This window comes from Thunnus thynnus, chromosome 9 (assembly GCF_963924715.1).
Source record: "Thunnus thynnus chromosome 9, fThuThy2.1, whole genome shotgun sequence".
NCBI lineage: Eukaryota > Metazoa > Chordata > Actinopteri > Scombriformes > Scombridae > Thunnus > Thunnus thynnus.
The window spans coordinates 19,575,452-19,596,021 of record NC_089525.1 but is presented as its reverse complement, the minus strand read 5'-3'; the positions used below and the strand labels follow the sequence as shown (position 1 = coordinate 19,596,021).

Here is a 20,570-nt window from a genome sequence, read left to right as displayed (position 1 = left end):
ACGGTTTTGGTTGATGATTTCTGTTTTATACCATCTTGTAAAACTCCTAGGACGATGAAGATATTTTGCTGGAGTGAAAGTGCTATTCTATTAAGACTTTATGTTTTATAGTTTAACGTGCAAATGCACGAACCACAAACAAGTGAATCAAATTTAAACAGAGTAATTGAGGATGCATATGGTCATGACATTGGTCCTGGGTCAGTTTATCAACTTCTTCAGTTGAGTAGGAAGGAATTAAAATGAAACTATAAGGTGCAGCATTTCCTTTTCTGACATCCCTTAAATGATGTGATGTGTATTTTGACTTCCCAAACACAGGCTGCATACAGTATGTATAGTGCAGTGAACCTCCAAACAAAGAATATTTCATAGCCCTACCCCTTAGCTATTGTAAACAACTGTATGTCTCAGCTGGAAACCAACCAAAATATAAAAAAATGGTACAAATTACAAAACACATTACATCTTTGTTAAAACATTTGTCATTATCTCATGGCCATCCAAAAGTATAAAACAGACAAGTGAGTCCTGACACAAGTTTGAGATCTGTTGTGTAAGAGGTTAGAAGTTACAGTGATGAGTGGTATCTTGTAGGCTTGTATCTCCCAGGGATCATTGTTTCTGGAGTGAAGTATATCTGACTTTTTGTGATTAACAGTAATGTATTATTGTAGAATACAGAGCATACAGAGAGTTGTCATGGGCCTTGGGGCTCAGACTTTACTAAACTGTCTGAGATAACCAGAAATGTTTAGCTTTATGTTGAAGTTCTGTGTCTTGAGTACACACATTTAAGGGTTTTAGTGATAAGATGTATAATATTGACTGAACAGTTCAGTCATTTCATATACTGTATCCATCATGATGATTGCTTTACAAGTCCGACTTGTATATTTTACTGCAAAAAATATTCAAATATAGGCACAACATCTTACATGTGTTTATTGCTAAAATAAATAAAAATGTGCTTTTAAGAGGCTGTGTAGATGAGGCGCTTTCATGTCTTCAAATTTTTTATACCAGCTTTCTTTAAATGATGCCAAGATGTAATGTTGGGTTACAGTGTTGGCACAATATGAAATACTAAAAGGCGCAGGCTTAATAATTATCCCCATCAGAACAGTTATACCTTTTAAAATTAAGTACCTCATGAAAATACTTCCTGAAGGTCAGTGCTGTATATGCACAACAGCTCCCAGTGGACACAAACCTCCCATTAAGGTAACTCCATGTTTTATATCTGTTTGTTGTTGTTGTTTTTTTTTTTTTTTTAACAAAGCTTTGGAGCTTTCATAACCACCACGCGCTAAGTGCCTGTATCTTGTGTGCAGAATCAAACCCCCCAGTGAACACTGGCTTTAGAAATGTAAGGTTTTCATCAGGCATACTGAGTGTGCAGAGACAGATTCATCAAGGCCATTAACTGCTCCGCTGCTCACATTCGCCTGTTCACTTCATCCCAAAGTAGACTACATAGCCAACTGGGAAATTATCATGCAGTTTGCTTAAACACAAATAGAGACAAATAAAGCCGTCCTCATTTTCATTTTCAAAGGACACATGCAGCAGCTGAGAAGAACTTGGTCAACAGGCTTATATCTGTGTGTGTGTGTGTGTGTGTGTGTATCCTTGAAGGGTGTATACGCTCAAGCACTACCATAGATTGTGCACCATACATCCTAAACTCAGTGTGATGGTGTTTGTTCTTTTTTTTTTGTTGGTGTGGTGTTTTAACTACATCCACAAAGGGAAAGAAATGTTGTAAACTGGGAGTGCAGTTTAGTGAGATAATTAGACGGTTGGTGTGAGATGAATTTGGGCAGCATGTGGCAAGATAAATTGTCCTTTTTATAAAACAGCGACAGACTGATACCTAGTTTGTGGTATAGTAAACTGATTTATATGTGCAGAGTGCAGCTAACATGCGTAATGAAAACAGCCCAACGTTGGACAGAATGCTAAACAGGCATTGTTTGCAAAACCAGTCGACTCTGTGATTGGCATTTAAGGAGAAGTGAGACAATGATCTATTCAAGGACAGTCTAAATGTACACAGAGCTTTGTGTTCGGTGCTGTTACAAGTTTTGCATTCAAAAATGCTAAACCTATTATATTCCAGTCCATTCACATTAGTAATTTGGAGGCCAAGGCTTTTAAGTGGCTTCGAAGTAAAATCATAATGGATGACTTTTAATTGGATGCCATCAGTCATGTATTAACAGCAGATGCCACCTTTAATAACGCAAACTGTCCTTTTAAAACAAGTCCTCATAATTGGTTGCAATGTCTAAAACTACCCAACTACCCACTCTGCACTAATCTTTGCCTACTGCAGGTGAAATGTCTGCCTGCATTGAACAAGATGTGAATATTGAACATCAGCAGCATTTCCACAGTTCGCTGCCATTGCCCATTAGACATCAATATGTGAAGCTCTATCTGTATAATGTCGAGGCTGCCCTTAAAACTTTTTGTGATGGATTTTCAGAAGACAGCATAGCTGTGGCTCAGGAGGTAGAGCTGGTCGTCCACTAGTTGGAAGACTGGCGGTTCCAGCTCCTCCGATCTGCATGTTGAAGTTGGGCAAGATACTGAACCCCAAATTGCTGACGGCTGTGCCATCGGTTGGTCTGATGAGCAGGTTGGCATCTTGCACAGCAGCCTCTGCCATCAGTGTATTAATGTGTGTGTGTGTGTGTGTGAATGGTTGAATGTTGACATGTAGTGCAAAGTGCTTTTGAGCAGTCGGAAGACTAGAAAGCTGCTAATATAAATGCAGTCCATTTACCATTTAGGGGGAGTGTGATGGGAAGAGGAGATGAGAGGGGAAATAGGGAGCATGTATCAGAAAAATGAGTTAGGAGGTAAAAGCTACAGTAGACACTAGTGATTTAGGAGAAAACAATGTTTGACAGAGTTCAAAGAAGGTTCAGAAAGCTTTCCACTAGTTTTAGTCGTACCTGGAGGTTTATACCACTTTTCACAGGAAATATACTTATTATCAGACAAAATTTATCTTACACCTGAATATAACCTCTCAGACAGAGATTACACAAAACCTCCAAAAGGTCAATGGATGCCTCTGATAATGGAGCCAGCTGTTTTTCACTGGATCACAAAGAGCTTTGACTGATTTTTGAGTTTATCGCCCATTTTCTACACTTTAATGTTAAAATGTTCAATTTTTAAAAGCATGCTCATTAAAAATCTATTACAAAAATGACACTGTCGAGTGCCTTACCACCCTCATTCACATTCAAATTCAAACAGCATAAAAAAAGACTAAAATCAGGTGGAAAAGGTAGGGCAATGTCAGTGTGAGGCCAACAACTCTGAATTTTAAAGTTGCATTTGAATTATGATGAACTAGATAAAAGAAACAATTTTTTGTTTAGTCGCTGTTTCTCATGGCACAATTGATTAATCAACTAGTCATTCAACAGAAATTTAACTGCCAACAAACAGTTTTGCTATTAAATTAAATGTTAGGTCTTTTTTTAACCTAAATGTGAAAAATTAATTGACTGTTCGTTTTCTTAGTCCTTTATGATAGCAATTTGAAAATCTTTTTGGACATTTGGTTGGACAAAACAAGCAATTAAAATATGTCATTTTGAGCTTCAGGAAATTGTGATGGGCATTTTTTAAATTTGATTAATCAAGAAAATAAGATTGATTGATCACATTGAAATTTGTTATTAATGTCATGAATCCCTACACTCCATAGACAAATCATTGTAGAATAAATCACTGTCATATGAATAACTGCTCTCTGCTAACATTATGAAAAATGGGATTTACAAACAATTCTCTACAGTGAAGCAGTAATGGGATGCAGGAAATGAGCAAATACTCAAATCATGCTGAAAATATTCTGTGATAAAGTGGTAAATAAAATTGTAAAAAAAAACAACCCATTTCTTTTTCTCTACTAAACAATTCCAGCACACTGTTTCTTCTTTTATTTCTCCTTACTCCAGTAGTGAGAGTAATAAAAAGCACAGTTTTAACACTTTGGGCAGGTGACCCTTTATAGCGTCGAGGCCAAAAACATTTCTGACTGAACCGTCCCTGTGCGTCTTTTCTGTTATACTTGTTTTTTTCTGAATAACAGAGAGCGCACAGAATGCCTCGTTCCTCAGGGGGACAGAAATCACTCTGCTCTTGTGAGCAAGTCAATGACAATTGTGTAGCCTACAGGCACGCTGCAATATGTGACTTTCACTATTGCTTCTGTGCGAAACAAATGTTCTCGCCGTTTTGTTTTTCCCCTTTCTTTTGAACAATAACGATCAGATATTAGCATTTTTTTCTTTGCCTGCTGTGGAGACCACTAAAGAAGTCTGGTGATAACACAACAGAGAAATCTGAGAACAAATACATAGAAATATAATAATATAAAGGTCATGCATCTGCCTCAGAGCTCAGGGATGCTGAAGGCTCCAGTACAACGCATCACAACAAAATAATATTGGCTATGTGTTGGACACATTTATGCTGTTAGAGAAAGGATGTGCAAATATATGCTATAAGCGATTCTAATTATTACAGGTTTACAGATGGGAAAACATATGTACAAGGATATGGCCAGAACATTCATATGTATGTTGTTAGCGGTCACCTTGTACAATTTACAGATGGAAATGGAAAATACAGAAGAAAATCTGGTACTACAGGTGCTTTTACTGGCTTCTTTCTTCACTCAAGACAAGATGCACAACAAGAACAAAAGATGGGAATGAGACTAAGAAGGACTAGAAGCCTCTAGTTATAGAAGCAAACGTACTGCATGTAAGTGTGCATACTGGGGTATTTGTGCCTCATTTATCTACAATTACCAGGCGAAAGGAAATCTTTCGTTCTTCTAAATTTCCCTCTACATGACCTTCTATCTGCATTATTGTAAATTTGAAACAATGTAGTGGGTGGCGGCAGAGAAATTGACAATATCAAATCTCCATTTCCACCAAACCTTTGCTCCATCAGGCTGTTCGGAGTAATTCAGAAAATGGAAAGCAAAGAAAAGTGACAGCTGTGATACTTGGCAGTGTGCTAGTTCTGTGCACCATAGGGAACGAGAAGATAGGAAGTGAGGGAGTAGGAGCTAGGGATTAATAGTTATGGGGCTGGGGACCAAAGTCTGAGTACTTTGTAATCATGTGGCTGCCTAACCCCAGTGTTAGCGAGGTTGATGAGCATGCGTCCCTGCTGACACACACTCTTGCTACATCCGCTCTGCTGAATATTAATACGGAGGAGAGAATTCCTCTGAGCCCCATTGTCAGACGGCCCTATTGTTCTCTGCTGGCCTCTGCCTCGCTGTGTGTGCATGTGTATTTAGTATTAATGCGTTAGTTGGTGTCTACATTATATCCTTATGCATATTATGCCCATGTCTTCATCGCGTGTGTGTGTGCCGGCTGCAGCAGAGCAGCAGTTAAAGCGGCAGTGAGGGAGATGTAAGGGTGTGTTCGTAGCCCACTGTGGCCCATAAAGACAACTGGCCTGAGAACACTTGGACCAGCCATCAGGGCCCAACATTGGCGATTATTTCACCTGGAGGCACTATCTGTAAAATGAACATTCTCATTAAAATAGCCATGTGTGTGCACACGCGTATGCATGTTAATGTGTGTGTGTGTGCGTGTGTATGTGTGTGTGCACACAGAGTCAATTTAGAGGCTCGCCAAATATATGGCAGCACAAATGCTTGTCTTTCAATCAAAGCGTAATGTGCTGTTTATGATGTTTGACTGTGGATGTGTGCCCATGTATGTGTGTATTTACACATTTCTTTGTGTATGTGAGAGGACATCTGTGAGCATGTGTGTGTGTGTGTACATCTGTGTTTGTGTAGGTGTGTGTATGTATCTGTATGGATTTATGTGTGTGTGTGTGTGTGTGTGTGTGAGTGTGACTGTTTAACTACCCCGCACACGTAACCTCCCCATCTCTGCCTCCCTGTTTCTCATTTACTGAGCCAGCGCCAGAGAGAGGGAGTGTGGGGAAACGAGAAAACAAGTGATAGGGGGGAAGGAGAAAGAGAGGAAGGGAGAAAGAGCGATGGTGAAATAGAGGCAAGGAGGGTGGAGGTTTATACAGGAAAAATGAAGTGAGGCTTGGAGTGAAAGGGAGAGAGGAAGAGAGGAGGGATGGCAAGAGAAGAGGGGAAGATAGAGAAGCAGAGGCAGGAAGACGGGGGGAAAAGAGAAAGAGGTGGAGGAGGAGGCAGCAGATTTATGAAGCCATTGGAATGTAATTTGGAGGCAGAAATTACTGTCAGCCTGAGCAAGGTTTAAAGTCAGTGAAGCCTGAATCCAGGGCCTCTGTCTGTGTGTGTGTGTGTGTATGTGTGTGTGTGTGTGTGGCAAGTATCACAGACAAATGGATAGCAAATGTGATGCAGAATAATACCACCGAAGCTCTGCAGTTACTTGTCATACACACATAACGCCATTTGTGTGTGTGTGTGTGCGCGCGCGCGTGTGCATGCACATTTTTACTACACCTCCATGCATGAGTGACGTGACTACATGGCATCGGAACATAACCCAGCATTCATATTTAACAGCTCATATTTCATCTATGCTTGAAGACACCGATATACACACACTTGCACACCAACACTTGCACACACACACACACACACACACACACACACACACACACACTGAATTCTTGTCAGGCTCTGAAGGCCATGACTCCAGCAGAATCAGTCGAGGGTGTCGGCGTGGACAGAAGGAAGGCTAGAGGGAGCAGAGCGGGAGAGAAAAAGACAGAGAGAGAGTGTTAAGGATAGACAGAGAAAGGTAGAGGTGGGAAATGGAAAAAAAGAGAGAGGGAGAGACTCTTAAGAGGGGCTAAAAAGAAGAGTGAGGGGGGATGTGACTAGCTTCCTAACACAGCAACACACAGCTTCCATTTAGCATGAGAGTCAGGGGCAGAGAAAGAGAGAGAGATGAGGGAAGCGACAGAGCAGCGATAACCAGCAAAGATCTGAAGGGAGGGAAAAGGTTCAATACAGGGTTTTTCACTATCAAGCATCACTTTGACACTCGGTTGTAATGCACACGAACCAGGGCTTGGCTTTATTTTTGCCACTAATTTCTACTCACTTTCTACCTCATCAATTAATTGCAGTGGACAAAACGTTACAAGGACAAAGCTGTTTTTTTGTTGTTTTGAAAAGACAACAACAGCAGTGTGCTAATTCATCTCTTAATACTTTCTGACCTTTTTAACCCGTCTGGCACTTTTCACAAGCACATTTGAAGATGTAAATCTTCAAAAAAGGGGCAAAATTGTAGTTTTGATAAGGCTAAGTAATCTCCTAAAACAGCAGGGCACTGTAGTGTTACTCAAACAGGAATAAATAGTGCCTTTTTTTGGGGAACTATTTTCAGCTGCGGATTCATACATGCATTTGGTACGCAAGTCAGTATTCAAGGCAGCCAGTGTGTGTACAGGATGTGGGATTGACTCAAAATAAATTTCAGTTGTAATACTGTTCTGTAATCGATCATTGATAATAAAGACACATTTATATCATCATTTATATGTTTTTAAAAGTTTTGGGACAACAGTGGAGATCTAAATTTGATCAGGCTTTGGCTACACAGGCAAAACTTATTAGTCAGGTCGTCAGGTTTTGGTCCTTTCATGGGATTTGTTGACAATAAGAAAAATATAGAATAGTGTCAACTTTATTCTTTAAACTTTGAACATTGTAATGTTTTTTAACCATGAATAATACAAATGCTCCCTGCTCAAACTTTACTGTGGCCACGATTTGTTTGGAAAACAAGGTGCCTCCTCCCGATGATCTCACGAAACGTGGACACTCGTACTGCCTAAACTCGAGCCGCTTAGTGCATCATCCAGATTTGGAGCAGAAAATAATACCACCGAAATAAATAAATAAATAAATAAATCATGCACAACAAGCTTATAACAACCCTTTAGTAAGTTGAGCATTAATCCGTCCCTGACTCTGTCTCCATCACTCAGAAATGGAATAAATGTATTGAGAGAGATGTAAGTGCACTACAGTAGCACAGAGGTACAGTAGCTTATAAGTAGCAATGATGTACTCATGTTCTCATCACTTTATCCCATATTTCATGTGACAAAACTGTGATTTTTTTGTGGTTTTATTGTGGCTAAAATGTAATCCACAGTGAAATGTCTTTCCTTCGTGAATCTGTTTTTTTTTTGCCATTTCAAGCTAAGCACTGAAATCCCTTCAAGAATGACTACAGGAATGTGAGGCAGTGCGCTAAACATTTTTAGCATTTTGTTGTTACACACATGGAGAGAAGAAAAAAATGTCACAGTGCTGATAAATGTCAAGACAAATATGTTTAACACAGTCAATAACATTTTGGTATTATCAGCTTCGCAAAGCAGATCTGTGATTAGGTGGTTGTGCGCCACCAGCCTCCATCAGCAGCTGTTCCCCTAAAATGGACGCCTCTGCACACACAAATACACACACACACACACACATGCAAAGTAACTCTGTAACTGTGGAGCAGTTACAGAAATAAACATGGACACACACACACCCTCACAGTCTCTCTTACATGCTTTCTCTCTCTCTTGCACACTTTTTTGCTCATTTGACCCATGAACTTGCGCTGACTTTCTCTTTCTCACAGACACACATACACACACACACACATACACACACTCACTCTCTGTTCTTTGTTCTTCTAGCCAGTGATAATGATAGCAACACCATTATGCACTGTGACAACACTACCTCCCACTTACTATCTATGGCAGTTTACACCATGGTACAGTCTCTGTTTCTCTCTGCTTCCCCCCACCAATCTCTCTCCTCTCACTCAGAATAGTGTTGAGGTCAATTATCTCTGAATTTACTTATACAGTAGACCGACTACTTCAGGCAGCTGGAAGGTGTTAAGTAGCATTTGTAGAATATTTAGAATAAATTTCAACATGTTTTTTTTTTTCTGAGATTCATCTTCCTTCAACACCTTCTCCTTCCTGTTCGCCATTCTTCTTGTCCCGTTTAGATTATTTGTCTTTCTGAAATCTTTTCGCAGATTCTTCTGGTTCTATTTCTCCTTTTTGTTTCCTTCTTCCCCGTTTCTGTGTCTCTTCTTCTGCCTTTGTCCATCCCAGACTATTATTTCTCCCTTTCATTCCACCCCCCTCTCTTTTATCATCCCTTTTTTAATATAGGTTCAGTTTATTTCAGTTCAATTCTGGTATATTGGAAGGAATGTTAGGATATTGTTAAAGCGCGACAATTAAAGATAAACCTTTTACATTAAACAATTTCCTCCTGACACTGTGTACTTGTGTGGTGGGAGTGTTCCTCGCTGTGTGTCCTTTCTTTCTCTCCACTTCTCCTCCTTTACTTCTTCCGAACAGTAAAGACGGGACAAAACTCTACCGCTGATGAGATGTGAGTAAGCCACTGAGAGGTGAGCAGTGCAAATGGGGAATTTTCAATAGATGGGTCCTGAAAACTATTGTCAGAGGGAGAGAGAAGATGAAAAAGGAGTGAAAGAGAGAGGATAAAGAAAAAAAAGATGGAAGGAGGGGAGCATAGATGGAGGCGGACAGGGAGACAAAGTGAGCTGTAGAGTTTTTGCCCTGGAGGAAGCCAGTTTCCAAAGAGGGAATGAACAGGCAGAGGAGGGAGTAAACGAGACTTTGAGAGAGAGCGCTGCTGGAGAGAGGAAAAGAGGAGGAGGAGGGTGAGGTGGGGAGGACAGCAGCGGGGATGAGAGAGAAAGAGGGAGATGTAGTCAAGAGATAAAAGGAAACAAGGGGAGTGGTAGAAGAGGCACACACACGCTGAAACACACGTGCACATGACACCCAGATTGAAGGTGTTATGCATAAATATGGTGCGAATAATGAAAATGCTGGCGGCTTCATTTTAAACACAGCAGCTAATAATTAAAACAGTCAGACCTCACACTGTGGGGCTACAGAGACAGAACAGAGATTTTTATGCATAAGCGGTAAATAAACTGTATTATCTCTCATGGGGCTCTCTGAGGGCTGGAGCGTTGGGTGCTGACAATATATTCAACAACACTGTGAGCCTGAGTCCAGCTACTTCACCCACTTTCTTCACCTCCAATTAGGCTTAGACAAATATGCAGGTTTAACGATGAATATTCATGTTCTTTGACTGAAGCTGCTGCAAACCAAAATTCCCCCATCTTTCAATTAAAATTTGACCATTTTAATAGTAAACAGAAACCCAGATTTAAAGTGATTCACTGTCCACTAATCTAATCTAATTCTTGGCAGGACAGAAAAGCCTCTGCAACAGCAATTAGAGCACGGGACACTGAAAAGCCAGCGAAAGTCTCACAGATGAAAGCTTTTAGGTGGGTTGGCAGTTCCTTAAGGCAGGGTGAGGCAGGTTTCATTGCATGTTTTTTTTTTTTTTTTTTTTTACAGACTGACACTCCTGAAGCTGTGAGTAAAATCCTCCCACACCACGCTGGAATGATTTCACTGCTCAGCCATCTGCGATTTAAAAAATAAATAAATAAATAAATAAATAAAAAATAATAATAAAAACATATTCAGTAGCCGCGGTGAGAGTCTCCATCACATCACAGCAGTGGACAATGTGACCTGGTCGATGTCTGAATGAAAAACAAACAGTTTCACTATTGGCCCATTATATCAGTCTAACACTGTTTTCAACTGTACACCATCAGTGTAGGAGAAATGCATTAAATTTATCTAATTTAAAAAAAAAAAAAAAAAAAACTACACACCCATCTGCCTGCAATATTATGTGCCAGGAGATGCTATGATATACCCCATCTCTCAGCAAAACACACATATTGACACAGGGCCCAGCACACATACACATCGTCTCATGACAGTACGTGGATAAATAATCCCATTAAATATGATTGAGGGTTTTTCCGGCTCAAAGCATTTACACTCTCTCTCTCTCTCTCTTGCTTTCTCTCTCTGTCTCTTTGCTCAGAATGAGGTATGCACGGGAAGTATCTACAGACAGGCAATTTACGGGCCGGACACCCCCCCCCCCACACCTCCTCACACACACACACACACACACATTTACACCCATACACCCACACACCCACACACACACACACACACACACACACTCAACGGTGCACCAGTAGGCACTCTTAGATAGGTCACAATAACTCTCGCTAGGTTGAACTTGGCACTTATGCCTTCGAAACAGAATCCCTTTGAGGGGTGTGTGTGTGTGTGTGTGTGTGTGTGTGTGTGTGTGTGTGTGTGTGTGTCTGTGTCTGTGTCTGTGTCTGTGTGTGTGTGTGCTCATGATGGCAGACGAAACAAGTCATTTTAAATCCAATAAGATGTGAGGTACGTGTGGCCTCCTGGTGGCAGGCTAAAGCATAATACTTAAGGTTCAAATCCAGCTGACAAGCTTTGTTACCTTTCACCCACTACCACTTTATCTCTCTCTCTCTCTGTCTCTCTCTCTCTCTCTATTATTTCCTGTCACTCGCCATTTCATTATTACCTGGAGAAGAAAAAAAGATTCCTACAGGAGCTCAACTTTTTGAAAAGAGGGAAAAGAAAATCGTTGTGAAATATGCTGCTGCTGCTGAGTAAAGTAAAGGAACCAAAAAAAAACTGATGCAACTCCTGTCAGTCTGTCAGTCAGGAATCCTTCTGTTTTCACTGTGTTTACCTTTGTTCCTCATTATAAAGAGACAATGAGCAAACTCTAGAAAAAGGCTATGGGGTAATTATCAAAGCTTATTCAAGCACAGAGTCAAGCGTGATTCCTGCATACCTGAGAGATCTATTGGAATTCAATACATCAGGTCAAACACATTCCTGCCAGTCGCCCTCACCACCGAACACCATCTTGTCGTGATTTGCAGAGTGTAGTGTACTGTCTGAACACGGCTCCGTTATTGGCTTTTGTACATGTTTACTGTGTTCTTTGATCATCCCGGATAGGGTGTCAGTGTTTGCTTTTCACTCTTTGTTGCCATGGTAGTTGGTGGTAATTTGCCATTTGGTTCCACTTTGACACATGTTTGGGTCCAAATTTAGAGATTTTGCTTCTTGCACAGGTCTGAAAAATAGTTGTTATAATACTTAACTGCTGTGGGATTACGTCTTGATTTAGTGTGGGTGCACGAAATTGATGTTTTTTTTTTTTCTTTCAGAAAAGCCCTCAGATATCTGGTCAGCTGAACTATAGAACAAAGAAGGAGCTTTGTGTCATGCACCGAAAAACATGTTAAAGGTGAAAATTAGAGACTCCTCTTCAGATTTACTTCTCAACAGACAGGCGTTACATTCGAACACCCACTGTTTGTCATTAAGCAGGGGTTTAGTCAGGAAAACATTGCCAGTAAAGCCACACAGTTTGGTGCGAGTCCAAAAATCTAAAAAAATTAGCTTTTTTTAAAAACACAAGTTCCAAATTAATTACATGCACCACATGTCATTGCAACACTAATTTTTTTGCTGCAGGCGATGCACTCAGACTGATACAAAGTTGCAGAATAAACAATGTGGAGCCATTATAAATGTTCTGTATTTAAAGGCTGATGTGAGAAGCTTCATTTATGAGGCTGTAAACAAGGATGGATATCATTGGATTTGTATTATTCTGCATATTGAATACAGCTCTCAGTTTTTGAGGAAAAAGTTACAGCACAAATATATGTAAATAAAAGTGGGTTAAATGTGTTAGAAAATAAAAAATCCATGTTGAGAAATGAGATGATGAATGTCTCTTTAATCCCAATCTAATCAGTTACCTCTGGCCATAGGTGCTTGATTTATTCATTAATACTTTGATACCTGTCCTTCTCCATTAACGTTCTCAGCTTTTGATCCAAGAAGGATTAAAAAGAATCACTCTTTGCCTCAAATGAACTCCTTATCCAGACGATCACATCTCTGGCCTTTGCTTTGGGTTCATTTTCTCTAGATTTTTTCGATTTTGACGCAGTAACAACCACAGTTTGTCCAAATTTTCGTGGTCATCTTTCATTAACCTGCAATATAAAAGATCGAGGGTCAGGTCATTTGTGTTTTAGACGAGTGTCTGCTGAGGGGAAATGATTTATCTGCAGTAGCCCCAGTTCTTTTACATGAATGTCAGTTTGTGAGCACAACATTGCTTTGTAAGTGTTTAAAATACATTGTTAACGTGGATTCTCGAAAAAGTCCTTTCTCTGATTGTATCAGAGGTTGTTATTCTCACAAAAAAACTTCGCCAAACTATTTAGTCTGCATGTCTGAAAACAAAATACATGGCTCCAACTGTTGATGCCCTTTGTTGCATGGTTTCTTGGTGTCCTTGGCGTGTTTTTTAAATAAAATATAACTTTTTCACTCTGTTCTTGTCAAGTCTGCAGTACAGTCTCTTTTTGAATGCATGGAAATAATCTCAAATTTAATGGAATAGAATATGGATAATTTCCTGTTTCTACTGTTATTCAGCTCATCTTAATCAAAGGTGCCAGTATTTCTGGAGGCGCCTGTAGCTGGTTTAAAGCTAGGTAAGCGAACAGCGTAGCGCTCTGAAGTCATCCTGCTGCTCAAACAAAAGCTCATCTCTGAACTTCTCTCTGTGCGACTTCTATTCTCTCTGACCTGCCTGCATCTCTCGCACTATTCCTCTGCTCCGACAAATCTACTGACACACACACACACACACACACTCAGACATAAAGCCATAATTCAATATAACACAGCCTAATGCACGACCATTGTGTTTGTGTGTGTGTGTGTGTGTGTGTGTGTGTGTCAGAAAGCTTCCTAAATTGTTAAAACCTTCCCTTGTGTAATGCATCTCTCTAATGTTCTTATCTGACGTCTACTGTGGGATATATTTATTTCAGGTTTTTCTAGGGATCGTATTTATTATGTCTTTTCGGGGACAGACTCAGCCAAAGCATGGCATAACCTCAATTATATAAAAGCACAGTTTGTTTCAGTGCCATACTTCCTCCTACAAGGGCCCCATGAAATCCATGTTAATTTTTTCCAGATTCCGTTTTATTTTTTCCCCCAATTCCGTGTTTTCCGTCTTAATTTTGTACAATTTGTCATCGGAAAGAGTGTCTAATCATGTGTTGGATGAATAAACTTTCAACAATTCAGTAAAAAAGTATTCACACTTTAATCATACATTGAATGAAATGAATATATATCAGTTAATTTGCAATGATGCAACACAACATTGCTGCCGTCTCATCCAGTAGCTGAGTTAGTACAAGGATTTGCCACATTTTAAGATTTGTGGCAAACTAAGGTAAACTGTCTACATACAGACAGGTTTCATTTGTTAGCTTGTTCATAACAATTTGCTACGGACGGATCAGTTGGAAATATTGCTCTACATGTTTCTGCTTGTTGAACAGGTGTTTTGATAAATTACTCTTACTGGCTTTTTACTTGCAAAGATTTTTTTGCACTTTCAGTTACGAGCGTAGTTGTCGTTGACTTGCGTAAAACTTTATCTTTCACTTCACCTAGTTCACTGTCTCCACCATGGCCTCTGTGCTGGCCGCTCTGAGTGTGTGTGTGTGTGTGTGTGTGTGTGTGTGTGTGTGAAGGAGCTGAGCTGTGTGAAACACCAACACAGACAGCAGTGGACAGAAACAGCTGCCTGTAAATGACAACAAAAACATGGTGGAGACTCTCAGCATAGTTTTTTTTCTGTTTATTTGACTTAGCCGCTGTGAAAAAACGCTCAGGTGTTGCACCGAAGTCTTATAATTATAGGGAAACTCTGATTTTTACAAGTTGCATCCACATTTTGGCAAATTCCATGATTTTCCACGTTTTACAGTTGATTCCATTTTTGTTATCAAATTCCGTGATTCTGTTCGTGTTTTCCACAACTGTGTTAACGTACGATCCATTTTGAAATGTTCATGTGTTGGTCTTCTTATCTTAAGCTTTACAGATTGTTTGCTTTTTCAAACAGAAAGGAAACGCAAAAGGGAAAAGTGGATTTTACTCTTCTTTTTAGTAGACTTTTCGTTGTTCATTCTGGGCCGTCCCGGGGTCTGAATGACTGTATTAGTACATTTACACCTGGCATCAACACGTGATCTGTATCTGGCTATCATATCTGGATAAGGAAAAACACATGTGAATTGAAGGTGTGACTGGACACTGAACGCATTGGGATTGGGATGTGGCCACATGTGGAGATGAACTGTGATCGTATCTCAGCCGGGTGTAAATGTGATCTGTACAGTGTGGAATAATGTGGAACCAGTGAAGGACTGTGTATCACATCACCAGTATGCACACGTATGTCTTAGTCTGCGTACACAATAACAGAGTAAACAGGGACCCACACGTCAAACCATTGATCAGTAGCTGCAATAATGGTCAAAAACTAACAATTATTTAATTATAGATTAATCTCCACATTATTTTTGATTATTCAATTAATAGTTTGGTCAACAAAACATTATAAAATACTGTAAAATGCTAATTAAGTAAAGCTTCAGGTGGTGTCTTCAAATGTCTTGATCTGTCTGACCAATTTACTAAATTGTAAGTGTGGACCCATCAGTTTTGCTTAAATAATTACTTTTTTATTATCAAAATAGTTGCTTAATTTTCTTTTGATTGATTAATCAGCTAATCCTTGCAGCTCTATTTTGATGTTCTATCAACTGTACGGGGAACAGAGCTGCATTTACTCATGGACATCCATCTGTCTTATAGTTTTGGACAGTGCAAAAATTATCTATTAACATGTTTCAGAAAACTATTGATAGTTAAAACTAAAATTTAAGAAACAAGTTCAAACTAGAGCTGCTCCACTGATAATGACTATAGATTTGTTCTTTGTCAGTTTGAGTGTTAATGTCTAAATGAGTTTTGTGTTCTACTAGAATTTGTTATGGGTGAGAAAAATGTGCTGTAATCCTCAGTAAATCGTCCTGGGTGCTGTCTCAGTCTGAGTCGCTGTAAAGCTGTTCAGGACATGGTTATGAAATCATTGTTTCGGGGGCGGGTTAGACTCTAAATCTGGCTAAAAGTGCAGTGTTTCCCACACACAGGCTCTAATAGGGCGGGGTGCCTGGAAACATTAATGCCCAGGTATATTTGGAGACTCATATATATATATATATAGCAGGCTGTTCCCTCCTACTCCTGTTCTCTCGGATTGTTCTGCTTTTAGGAGAAGGGACTACACACTTTTTTGTGCCAGTGAGTCACAGACTACCATCACGTACACTTGTTCTTATATTTTGGTTAATTACTGAGCTCTGTGTACTATGTCTTTTCCATTTATTTCCTGATGTACGCTATGACCATGAAGATGACGAGACAATTTCCTCTCTTGCTGATCAATAAAGAACAATTTGATCCAGTTCAATTCATCTGACTGTTCAGTGGAATTAACCATTTGCCTTCCTGTGAAAGTACCTACTTATTTATTTACTAAAGCAGCTATGAAAGGCGACGATTCAGTCAGGTCAGCCTAAGCATCACTCTTTTTTTAATAACTGAGTATTGATTTGGATGGGTACTGATTCAAATATTGAATCATTAATAAAAGGAAATGTTAACAGCATGCCAAAGTCGACCAGCATTGATATGCTAAGTAACAGCCCAGTCCTGGTTTCATACTGCTCAATTATTTACATTTTGCACTGAAACATTAATGCTGAATGTCATGGCTTTAGGCATGAAAACAAAGCTGAGGACAGTGTTTGAAAAAGATGGAAATCAATCTGTAGAAAGCTAATTGGTGTAAGCTACAGTGTGAATTAAAGAAGAATTTTGACGTGTGGTTTTTGGCTGGACCAGCCACGGACCAGCCCTGTAACCCCGAATATCTGTCCGTCACTGACTGACTGAGTTATGAAGTTACACCATTGGTGCAGCCGGCTCAGTGTTGGAGTTTCCCCATTGGCCGTTGCTCTTTCAAGATGAAGTGGCGCAAAGTTTCTATTACGTCATCAGGGGGCGTTAACAGCGCCTCCACAGTCATGTCCACATGCACTCAGCCTCTCAGCGGGACTGAAGTGCAGCCCCGAGCGCAGCTCAACCGCTGTGAGACTGAGAGTGAACGCAGCCCCGAAATAAGTTTTAATTACACACATTTACCAACTAAAGTGTTGACACTGAGAGCACCAACCTGTGGTTCTAGCAAATGAGTACACTAATAAACAGGATGCTGTAGGACTGTTAATATGTCACTTTATTAAGTTTGAATATTTTTTTCAGGCAAGAAAGCACCAATTTAGATTCCCAATATGTGGTCACTTTATCCAAATAACCCCTATTTGTGTCATAACATCTACATGAGAAGAGGATCTTACTGTCAATTTCCCCATGTTACATGTTTCTAGTGTCTTTTAAAAATACAGCACTTACGTGTTCATAGTTAATGAAACAAAAGTCATGTAACAACATGAAGCACTGTATTGGCATCATTGAAACTTAACTCAACCCTTCTACAGCACCATACAGTCTACACCCAAAATCTGGTGCAATGTATTTGAAGTATTTTTAATGTGTTTCTTATGTGTACAGCACCTTGAGTTACAACTACTGTATGAAAAGTGCTACACAAATAAATAAACTTAAACTTACATAAAAACAAACATCTTACAAATGCTTCGATGTCCATGTCTAATGGTAACCAGGCAACACACAAATTTTAATTTGTACTCTCTAGTGTTTCATACACGGTCCAGCCACATACTAGACTATGTTAGATAAGAAGGTCAGATAGCCTCTGAACAGCAGACATACTGCTCCATAAGTGCATGAAGCACATAGTCATCTCTCCCTCTTGACACCTGCTGATCTGCCACAGGCCACTGACCCGGTGCCTCAAACACTGCTCACCACTACATGACATCACTCACTGGTAAACTGAACAAACAGCCACCAGGGAAAAATGCCCTCACCTCTAAAGAAAACGGGGCTTAGTTTTGACTCCTGGGGTCATACTTGCAGGGTTTTACATTTGACAGCATGGAGTGAATTGACTAATAGGAACAGTTCAGTTTTCAGTCATTTATCAAGTTCTAGAGATTTATTAGCTGCACTAATCAATGTTTTCATGTCAACAATGGAAAAAATGACCACATGCAAAATGAGTTGCTTGTAGTGGCAAACTAGGGCTACAACTAACGATTATTTATCAATTTATTCTGTCGATTATTTCCTCGATTAGGTGTTTGGACCATAAAATGTCTGAAAATGGTGAAAAATGTCGATCAGTGTTTCCCAAAGCCCGAGATGACGTCCTCAAATGTCTTGTTTTGTCAGTCCAAATATATAATATATTAATATTATATAACATTGTATTTAAATATTCAGTTTACTGTCATAGAAGACTAAAGAAACCAGAAAATATTCAAATTTGAGAGGCTGGAATCAGAAAATTTGGACTTTTTTTCTTTAAAACTGACTCAAAACAATTAGGCCTAATCAATGAACAAAAAACAGTTGGCGATAAATTTAATAGTTTGCAACTTATCAAATAATCGACTAATCGTTGCAGCTCTGTGGGTTATCACCTGACGCTGCAGTTTCTCTACACAGTGTTTTAGCATCTCTCAGCTCATTGTTTTGGTATTCCAACCCACAACATCACTGTTCACTCTCACCGCTCTCATCAACACATATCCAGCTGCAGCAGGCAGCTGTTTGCAGCAAAAAAGCTCTAAAAACCCACCATACGCTACCTGCCCAGCAGCCAATAGCAGACAGACAAAGATAATGACTCGCTGATTAACATAGTGTAGCATCTAACAGCTAAAGAGCCGGATATTTCTCTCAGGAGTTGGTGGAGACCAAAACAGAGCTAAAAGTATTATGAACATTGGACTTGGCTTTACCAGGTGTAAACAGCACGACTTCTAATGAATGCTAACGTTGCTGCGTCTCTGCGTGGTGTGTAATCGGCACCTGTTTGCTAACACTTTCACCACAACAACTTCATAAAGTGATGATATGTCAATATTGTGTTTATAGCTTGTTGCACTGCCCCCAAGTGGCCAACAAATCATTTAATGCAGGTTTAAGAATTGAAAGGATGTCAAAACAACATCAGACAAGGATTTCATCGTATGATCTCAAATTATGTTCTTTCCAGTGAGTCTCTCAGGCTGTTTCTCTCATTCCACTTTTCACCACATAGATATTGGTCCAATCCTTCAACATAACATACAATTTAACTGTTGCTTTGGACAGTTGTCCTCTATTAAGGAAGATCTAATACCTCAATTATTGGAAGAAAATCAGGCTTTTGGATAAGATTTTAATATTATGGTAATTCACTATGAGACACCGTTTATTAGCCTGATATTGGCCTCATATCCCATCAGCAACCTGATTGTACAGCTAAGTCAACAACACTAACACAAGAAGACTAAAAGCTGCTTAAAAGACGAGATTAATCCGTCAGAAATAATTATTTGTGTGCAGTTTGGGAGAACATGCCCCGAATGCTGGTCTACACAAACGTTAACCGGCAACACAAGTCACCATTAACATCATATAATCTTATGCTGTTAAAAGCAAACAGAGGACTCTTGCTCAGTCAGCTGAGCCACACATGTTGAGGATTTTAAACAGTCAAGTTCAACTCAGGGGTGATGAATGATGCCTGTAACAGATTTCAGGAAATGAAAAATACAGCTATTCAGGCACAGATACGTCTGTTTGACTGAGAACACCCACCTCTGTCTCCAGGATTTATTTTTTTTAATTTTGTTTGGCAATTTTGACAATCTCTTAGGTGCCTATTGTGTGTGGGGGTTTTTGGGGTTTTTTTTTTTTTTAGTCTCTCCACAAACCCTTTTGGTTTATTATGTTTCAAATGGAGAGTTATATAAGCAGTGTTCCTCTCCTGCTGTCGGATGGGTGAATAAGAGGAGATCAAAAGGCAGGCGATAGAGAAAGAGTGTCTGCTGCCTTCTCCTCTTCTTTATTCTCGCCACATTCTGCCAATGTGCAGTTCCCCCTAACTGCATGACTTGCCCTGGATTCTCTCTTTCTCTCTCCCTCTCTAGGACATTACACTTTAATCTCATGTCCTGTGCTGCTCTCTCTCTCTCCCCCTCTCTCTCTCTCCCTCTCTTTTTTTACTTGGTCTCTTTGCCTCTCAGTCTCTTCCCTTGTTCTCTGTCCATCACTCCATCCATCCATCCATCTCTGCCTTTCTTCTTTAATCCCGTGTTCTGTACCGCTTTGGCCCCGAGAATCTCATTCTAATCTGCTGTCTCAATATGGCCTGGTATGACTGCTAATCCTGTGCTTCTATATATGAGTGTGTGTGTGTGTGTGTGTGTGTGTGTGTGTGTGTGTGTGCAGATGTATGTTTGTGTTTACATCCAGTGAGAGATGCAAGGCAGTTCTGCTGAGATGAGTTGGATGACGCAACATTTTGTTTTTGTGTGTTGTTAGTCTAGTTGGTTAAAGTAGGGAGGAGGAGGAGGAGGAGGAGGCGGACGGGGGGGTTGCAGACATTGTCATGTAAGAAGGGCATGTCCATTGGGAGACAGTCAGTCGTGGACCCTTTGACAAACACACCACAGGCAATTATACAC

The 20,570-nt window shown here is 39.9% G+C and overlaps 2 protein-coding genes across 9 annotated transcripts in view; one reads left to right on the top strand and one right to left on the bottom strand.

Annotated features, from left to right (window-relative positions):
- macrod1 (mono-ADP ribosylhydrolase 1) overlaps nucleotides 1–20,570 on the top strand; it is a 127,989-nt gene that overhangs the window by 34,608 nt on the left and 72,811 nt on the right. The gene's annotated exons all lie outside the window — the stretch shown is intronic.
- flrt1b (fibronectin leucine rich transmembrane protein 1b) overlaps nucleotides 1–20,570 on the bottom strand; it is a 33,741-nt gene that overhangs the window by 6,710 nt on the left and 6,461 nt on the right. The gene's annotated exons all lie outside the window — the stretch shown is intronic.